Below are 9,187 nucleotides of genomic sequence, written 5' to 3'. Positions count from 1 at the left end.
GATAGATGCACGATTTTAGCCTACTTTCATGATCCAGTTGATAAATTTGGGTTTTGAGATGGATCATATATGCTCCATTGGGAAGATAAAAACACATAGGGTGCAAATGAAAAATAAGATATATCGGCAAAAATACTAAGAATTTCATCACTTCATTGATCATAAACTAAAACTATCCTATTTTGTGAAATATTTCTTAGGTATATGAAGCCCTCAAAAGTCAAAACATTGATTTTTTTAAATATTATAGTTGTGTCTTGAACAATGGCCGCCATGAAACTTTTCCTCAGAGAAACTGAACATGCCGTTTTTCGAAAAAAAAACACAAGCTTTTGCTAATATTTCGAGACATGTGGTCATTATAGAAGATGAAATACCTATCCTGAAGAGAAAAAACTTTTGGCGAAATGATTTTCATGAATATTGATAAAAAAACTTAGCATGATGAAAAGTACGTTTTGTTCCCAGTGTCCCTGTGATCCACTTTACTTATTTGCAAATTTATACGTTTTAGTGGAAATCTAAGCAAACCATCATATGATTTTGCTTACACAAGCAATTTTCTGCACGTCAATATTTTTATTTGAGGATAATTATGAAATCTTGTGAAATTATTGAACATCATATGACGACTTGATTTTAATTTAAAAAAAAATCCAACTTTTGCGCAGTTTTTGATAGGCCGAGCAACAACTAGTGAATCGATTTTTTTTTAATTTTGTGCAATGATTCTTCATTCATACCTGCACATTCGGTGAGAAAATGGTGTTGATCCAAAGAGCCCAATTAAAATTCGAGCTGTGCAAAGTTGTGGATCACTTATGCTACCATGGGAAGGAAAGGGTTAAGGTCTTCCGAACTACTTTTGATACGAGTTCCACCTATATGTAGTTTTAAACAATTCTGTGTGAAGGGTCCGTTGAAAATATGAGCCTGAGCATTGACGAATGTTGAAAAATCTGCTGCTCAAGGAAAATTTTAGGAAATCCATGGCATCGTGTGAATTTAATTGTATAACAAAAAATGTTTTTCTTTCTTGTAGCTGTGGATGGCTTTTGTTTCGCTACTTTTAATTGTTTTATTTATTGAATTGTTTAATTAATTAATTGTTAATTTCAGTCAGGATGAAATGAAATTGAGTGGAAATTATCAACCTTGATCTAATTACAAAAATTGGAACAAGTTTTCTTATTAATGGTTGAAATTATATTGACTGAAATTTCATTTCAATTTTCCCACACTAAACTTGAAAATTTTAGTTTCGATATGTAGATTTAAGACCCCAGAAACTACATCCACTTCTGAAGTACATTAAAAAAGAAAACTGTATTTAGATACTTTACTTACTTACTTAATGATCCCGCGCCGATCCTCCGGTGCATAGGGCCGTGGTAAAAGACCTCCACTGTTGACGATCCGGAGCCAGCGTCTTCACCTGGTCCCAGTCAAGATTCTCGTCGACAGTTCGGATTTCAGCGGCTAGACTTCGCCGCCACGAATTTCTGGGTCTGCCTCTTCTTCGATGACCTTCTGGATTCCAATCTAGCGCCTCTCTGCAAATCTCGTTTTCATCTCTTCGCAGCGTGTGCCCAATCCATCTCCACTTACGTTCCCGAATCTCGATTTCTAGCGCCTTTTGATGACACCGGCGATGTAGTTCCTCATTCGAGATCCAGTTGCCAGGCCACCAAGCGCGGATGATATTCCGCAGGCAGCGGTTTACAAATACTTGCAGTTTTCGCGTCGTTACCGCATATGTGCACCAAGTTTCGCACCCGTACAGCAATACGGATTTGACGTTTGAGTTGAAGATTCGGATTTTTGTTCGTAGAGAGATCTGGCGTGACCGCCAGATGTTTCGGAGACTCGCAAACGCAAATCGGGCCTTTCTGATCCGTGTTTCGATGTCTTTTCTGGTACCACCATCAGGCGTAATCTGGCTACCAAGATACTGGAAGCACTCCACTTTCTCAACTTGTTGCCCAGCTACCAGGAAACAGGAGGGATCTCCTGTGTTGATCTCCATCGACTTGGTCTTTCCGACATTGACTTTGAGACCTGCTGCCTTGGAGCTTTCGGTGAGGTCGTCGAGTTTGCTCTGCATATCTGGTTGTGTTTGGGCGAGCAAAACAATATCGTCAGCCAGGTCAAGGTCGTTCAGTTGCTCCATTGTTGAAGGATTCCACGGCAATCCTCGGTTCGGTGCACAGTCAATCGATCCAATCAGAATCTCATCCATTACGATTAGAAAAAGTAGCGGTGATAGAATACATCCTTGTCTCACTCCAGCAGTTACCGGGATTGGTTCGGACAAGACACCGTCGTGCAAGACCTTGCACGAAAATGCCTCATACTGTGCTTCGATGAGATGGACTAGTTTCTCTGGGACCCCTCGTCGCCTTAGAGCCGCCCAGATGTTTTCATGGTTAAGTCGGTCAAATGCTTTTTCGAAATCAACGAACACCAGCAGAAGAGAGTCCTGGAATTCGTTGATTTGTTCCAGTATGATTCGGAGCGTTGTGATGTGGTCCACACATGATCGTCGAGATCTGAATCCAGCTTGTTGCCGTCGGAGTGTGGCGTCTATTTTCTCCTGGATCCTGTTCAGAATCACTTTGCAGAGTACTTTGAGGGTTGTACAGATCAACGTTATGCCTCGCCAGTTACCGCACTCTGTCAGGTCTCCTTTCTTCGGGACCTTTACGAGGATACCCTGCATCCAGTCGGCCGGGAATGTTGCAGTATCCCAGATGTCAGCGAAAAGACGGTGCAACATTTGTGCTGATAGGGCAGGGTCGGCTTTCAGCATTTCAGCAGGGATGCAATCGATCCCAGGTGCTTTGTTGGATTTCATGTTTTTGATTGCCGCTTCTATTTCAGCCAGCGAAGGCGCTTCCGAGTTGACGCCATTTATGCGACTTACTGTTGGCGCTTCGAGCTGCAGATTCTGTTGGCCATCGCTATTCGTGACTCGGAAGAGTTGTTCGAAGTGCTCAGTCCATCGTTTGAGCTGATCTGTTCGATCGGTCAATAACTGACCTGCTCGGTCTTTTAGCGGCATTCTTGCATTAGTCCTTGCACCACTGAGGCGGCGAGAAATGTCATAAAGTAATCGGATATCTCCATTGGCGGCGGCTTTTTCTCCCTCTTCGGCTAGGGAGTTTGTCCAGGCTCTCTTGTCTCGTCTACAAGCTCGTTTAACTGCCTTTTCCAGCTCCGCATATCGTAAGCGGGCGGCTGCTTTGGCTGACCCGGTACATGCCTGCTCAATTCCGACTTTCGCCTTTCTCCGATCATCGACCATCCTCCAAGTTTCATCCGTCATCCATTCACTCCTTCTTCCACAAACTTTACCGAGAGTACCATGGCTCGTCGTGATAAAGGCATTCTTGATTCCACACCACTGTTCTTCGACTGTTCCGTCTGTCGGCAGCTCCGAGGCTCGGGATTCTAGCTGTTCAACGTATGCCCTTTTCACCTCTGGATTCTCCAACCGGCGGACGTCGTAACGACACCCGACTTTCTCCTCGCGCCGTTGGACACGTGCAACTCTCAGTCGTATCTCGCCAAGGACGAGGTGATGGTCAGATGCAATGTCTGCGCTTCGCTTGTTGCGGACATCAAGAAGGCTCCTTCTCCATTTTCGGCTGATGCAGATGTGGTCAATTTGATTTTCTGTTCGGCCATCTCGGGATACCCAAGTGACCTTATGTGCTGGTCGATGGGGGAAGAGCGATCCACCGATCACCATGTTGTTGTTGCCACAAAATTCTACAAACAGCTCTCCGTTTTCGCTCATCTGTCCTAGGCCATGGCGCCCCATGATGCGCTCAAGGTCCTGATTGTCGGAGCCAATCTTTGCGTTGAAGTCGCCCAAATGGATTTGAATGTCACCCTTCGGAATTCTCTCAACCACGCTGTTCAGTTGACTGTAAAACTGCTCTTTCTCCTGCAAGTCGGCAACGTCAGTTGGCGCATAACACTGGACCATTGTAAGGTTTCTAACCCGTGTTCTAAATCTGGCTACGATTATTCTTTCGTTTATCGGTTCCCATCTAATGAGGGCCGCGTAGGCCTGCGGGCTTAACAGGAAACCAACTCCTCGTTCCCGAGTAGCATGTTCTCCTCGTATGCCAGAGTAAAGCAGGACTTGCCCGGATTGTGTCTTGTGTTCTCCAGTATTAGGCCAACGGACTTCGCTCAGTCCCAGAATTTCAAGCTTGAGGCGGCTAGCCTCTCTAGCAAGTTGTTCCAGTTTGCCTTGTTGGGCAAGGGTTAAAACATTCCAAGTTCCAATTCGTGTCCGTGTTTTCATGCTAAAAGTCGTCGCCAAAGTTCCAGGTCGGTCATTTCTTTCGGATTCCGTAACAATTTCAAATCGGGAGCAGTAGGTTGTTAGCCTAAAGTCCCTATCCCGCGATGGGGCTGCCATCTTGGACATAGCTGGCGGGAGCCGCATTTCATAAATTCAGCCGCTTGCTACAAGACAGACGGTGTTTGAGCCGCCCCTGACCTGGAGAACAGACGCTCGGTTGTTGTTGCACGCCGCCCCTGACCTGGGGAACAGACGCGTGCGGCCACCTTCTCAGTCTGCATGCGACCAAAGCATCCACCGGGGTTGGGTACCCGATCTCCGCTTAGGTTACTCGCACCCCAGCCGGCACCGCGGGGAGGTAGAGATAGGAGTTGTGAATAAGAGGTGATATGACCACTATGGGGTCTCGTGTTGCACATTATCCACCGTTTACCAGCCTGTATTTAGATACCTACTTTATAATTTATTATATTTCTTACTTTAGAGAAACCTTCGATTGGAGCACTGAACCTCAGGAATTCGTAAATTTTGTTAGCCAGCCAAGACACAAAAATAGCTCAGCGACCGGCATATTTTTCATAGAGCTTTTATCACATGATACGGCCATCTCGATTCTCAACTAATTTCTAAATAAACTAGTTTTTATTTACGGCCATAGAAACACCGGAATTCCGCTCACATCCTGGTCCAACTGCAGATTGCCCGACTGGTCAATTTGAGAAAGAAACCTTTCATGTTGCTGTTCCAGGAAACTCAGATTAAAAGGTGGGCAGCTATCACGATTTTGTGCCATCATTACTGCGGAAGAGCAGATCGTTCTGAAATAAATTGAATGATTTATTAACAAAAAATTTAAATTTGATTAACTTTACCTTTTTCGTATTATCAAATCCTGATGTTTTGACAGTTTGAACAATGAATAATAGTTTTGTTCAATAGCAAATGGCAGAAATGATAGATGAACCACATGGTTTTTGATTGAGAGAAAAACTCTAATCCCTAAAATGCACAATTAAATAAGAAATAACACAACAAACAAGACACACTGGATTAGTTTTACAGCAATGCTGCTCAATTTATATTTGGTAAGTACTTTTCCGGTTAATTAAAAAAAACAGCAAATCAAATCTCTATTAGTTTCGTATATGTCCCATCGAACGGAGCTATTATCAATTCATTTCCTTGCGATGAACAAAACAAACCTCGGCCATCTTGTCGATCGCTAGAGAGAATGAACCAGTCACCTAAAGTGAGGTGACTCTGGGAATACCACGACTAGAGTCACGTGACTACGACTAATGTGACTCCGAGTCACTTCATTCGCCTCGCAGAATAAGCCCCCCTTTGTGGGCCCTGGGAGAAAAGTAATCAATCAATGAAAAAATTAAGAATAGGTACGGATTTGTGCGGCGCACTACTGCCTCGTTTAGGTATATGTGGGCCTGATAGAGGGATTTTGCTTTCTATTAATAGAGAATTTATGAGAATTCAGCCGAAAACTGTTTAAACCCTCTAAAGCTGTTCGCGTTTTGAATGCGTTTTGTAGGTTATTTATTCTTAACAGTTTTTCATAATTAAAAAATGAAGTCAAAATGTTTTACCAGATTAAATGTAGCTCATTCCGAATGAAAATAAGTTCTGAAAAAAGATCTCTATTTAAAATACTTAAAACTTCTGATAAGTCCCGCATATTGCGATATCTTTATAATATTTGGATTTTCAAGAATGAATCTATCCATCGATGTACAAATATGTGGGGGTCCAAAAAAAGTTTGAATCCCTATCACGAAACTCCAGTAGAAAAAATTCTTACTTCAAAATAGACATACAAAAACGAATTTTGCAAGGTTAAAGAAGTGAGGGTAGTATTTTTTAAGACATAGCTTGCATATCAAAAGTTAAGGCTATTATACCATGAAATAAAATAAAATTCATCGTGTGTATCGTGGGTTAACCCTTTCCTTCCCACGAGGTTTTTCACGTTTTAAAAATAGAGATATCTACTAACAACTAAAGTTCTAGAACAAAAGATACATTATTTTAGTCCATTTACATGATCCTGTTGATAAATTTTGGTTTTAAGGTGGATCATATATGCTCCATTGGGAAGATAACAACACAGAGGGTGCAAATGAAAAATAAGAAATAACGACAAAAATACATAGAATTTCATCACCTCATTGATCACTAACTTAAACGATCCTAATTTGTGAAATATTTCTTGGGTATATCCAGCCCTCAAAAGTAAAACTATTGAAATTTTTGTATTTTTCATTTTTGCCTTGAACAATGGCGGCCATGACACTTTTCGCCAGAGAAACAAAACATGCCGTTTTTCGAAAAAAAATCAAGAGCTTTTGCAAATATTTTGAGACATGTGGTCATTTCAGTAGATGAAATACCTATCCTGAAGGGAAAAAGCTTTTAACGGAATGATTTTCATGATTATTGATAAAAAACTTAGCAAGATGAAAAGTACCTTTTGTTCCCAGTGTATCAACTGTGATCCACTTTACTTATTCAAAAATTCATAAGTTTTAGTAGGAATCTAAGCAAACCATCATTTGATTTTACTTATAGTGTTTTCGTTTATTGCCAGTGGCAACCTAGTTATCCACGAGTTTTGCCCTAACTGCTGTTATTGTGTTCGTTTATTAATTCAGAAGTCCACTAGTTTTGCCCGAGATTTGAACCTCAAGCAGGCGGTTGCAACCCGTAAAACTTGTCAGTGTTGGGGGTCAGCATAAGGTTGACTATAGCAACCATATATTTGCATCGTCCCGGGTGATGAATCTGTTTGTTTATTCTGAGACAGTTTTGCCTCGCGCCAGTGGAGAAAAACGAAAACGGCATTACACAAGCAATTTTCTGCACGTCAGTATTTTTATTTGAGGATAATTATGAAAACTTGTGAAGTTATTAAACATCAAATGACAACTTGATTAAAATTTCAAAAAAATCCAACTTTTTCGCAGCTTTTGATCTGCCGAGAAAAAACTAGTGAATCGATTTTCTTCAAATTTTGTGCAATGATTCTTCATTTATACCTGCACATTCGATGAGAAAATGGTGTTGATCCAAAGCGCCCAGTTCAAATGCGAGCTATGCGAAGTTGTGGATCACCTGTGCTACCATGGGAAAGAAAGGGTTAAAGTTTGGCTGGGACTTAATCAAACCATGTTTTGGCTGCCAAGAAGCAGGACTGTCTTCGGACAGAATCAACTCCTCTTTCGATGTTGTGAAGTTTTCAATGCTGTTTCTGTCTTGTTTGACTATCATGTTACAAAATCTAAGTTTAAATGTGCAATCCGTGACGTCACTTAACTTAATTGCTATGTAATTTAATTATAAGCTAATCTTAAACATTCAGTCTGTATGACAATAGTCAAAGACTCCAGAAATAAATAAAATATCATATCTAGCGTAACATTTCAAAAGGGCGAAACTAGCAGTTTGCTCGAAACGAGAAAAACGCGTTTGAAAATTCGGAACACCTATTCAAATCCTATTTAAAAAATCGACCACTTCTTGTTCAACAACATTAAAAAATGTGCATTATATTCCCTTATTGTTCGATGGTTATCAAGAACTTTAACTTTTTTCGCTTAATTTCAGAGATTTTCGAGTTTCGCCCTTTTATTGTTTTCGATTCCAGGTACGCTTGCAAGTTTCGCCCGATTGATCGGCCGTTTTTGTTTTGGTTTTGAAGTTTCGCCCATTCGTCCTACACGCAAAAACTAATTAGGCCGTTATTTATCACACACGGTCAACTCAGTTACGCCTATTGGCCCTACACGAATAGAAAAATTCTCTCCATTTTGAAGTGGCGTAACTTCACGTTCCAACGAAAATGCATCAACAGGAAGTTTCACCCAATGAATTTTATCAATTTTTTAAAAGTTTTAAGTAATTTTAAAATGAAACCGCGTTTAATTGGTAAAGTGCAACCGCGTGCATCCGGAATGACCGTTAACTCGATTTGTTTACATTTGGCAGTTTCGCCCTTTTTAAATGTTACGCTAGATATGGAACATTTTACCTCTTCCTCGAACTTCATATTTCAAACTCAAAATGAAGCTTTCTAAAATTCGATTCGTTGAAAACAAATTTTAATAACAAACTTTAAATTTTATACTTTTGTAAAATCAATTTTCTATCAGTCAGTCAGTAAGACGATTAGTAAATAGTTTCGGCAATTTTATCGAGCGAAGATTTAACATGTTATCTAATTATTGCGTAAGAACTTGCTGATTTTTTTATTTACAAGTAAGTTTAGAAGGCCTTTTAACTTGCTGATTGAAGGAAAAATAATGATTAAATGAAAAAAAAAACCATTAACCATTTTTGAACTTCTTTAATTTTATTGCAACATTTCTTAAACAAAACTCCAAACAGAAAAGCAACATCACATTGTTCAAAAAAAAATATATTTACTTACCTACTTAATGTTCCCGCGCCGTCGTCGACAGTTCGTATTTCGGCGGCTAGGCTTCGCCGCCATGAGTTCTTGGGGCTGCCTCTTCTTCGAAGTCCTTCTGGATTCCATTCTAGCGCCTTTTTGCAAATCTCGTTCTCATCTTTTCGCAGCGTGTACCTACTCCACTTACGCTTTCCCGAATCTCGATTTCTAGCGCCTTTTGATGACACCGGAGATGTAGTTCCTCATTTGAGATCCAGTTGCCAGGCCAGCCAGGATGATATTCCGCAGGCAGCGGTTTACAAATATTTCGCGTCGTTACCACATATGTGCATCAACTTTCACACCCGTACAGCAATACGGATTTGACGTTTGAGTTGAAGATTCGAATTTTCGTTCGTAGAGAGCTGGCGTGACCGCCAGATGTTCCGGAAACTCGGAAACGCAAATCGGGC

Source organism: Uranotaenia lowii, chromosome 1 (genome assembly GCF_029784155.1).
Source record: "Uranotaenia lowii strain MFRU-FL chromosome 1, ASM2978415v1, whole genome shotgun sequence".
NCBI lineage: Eukaryota > Metazoa > Arthropoda > Insecta > Diptera > Culicidae > Uranotaenia > Uranotaenia lowii.
This window is presented reverse-complemented; position numbering follows the sequence as displayed.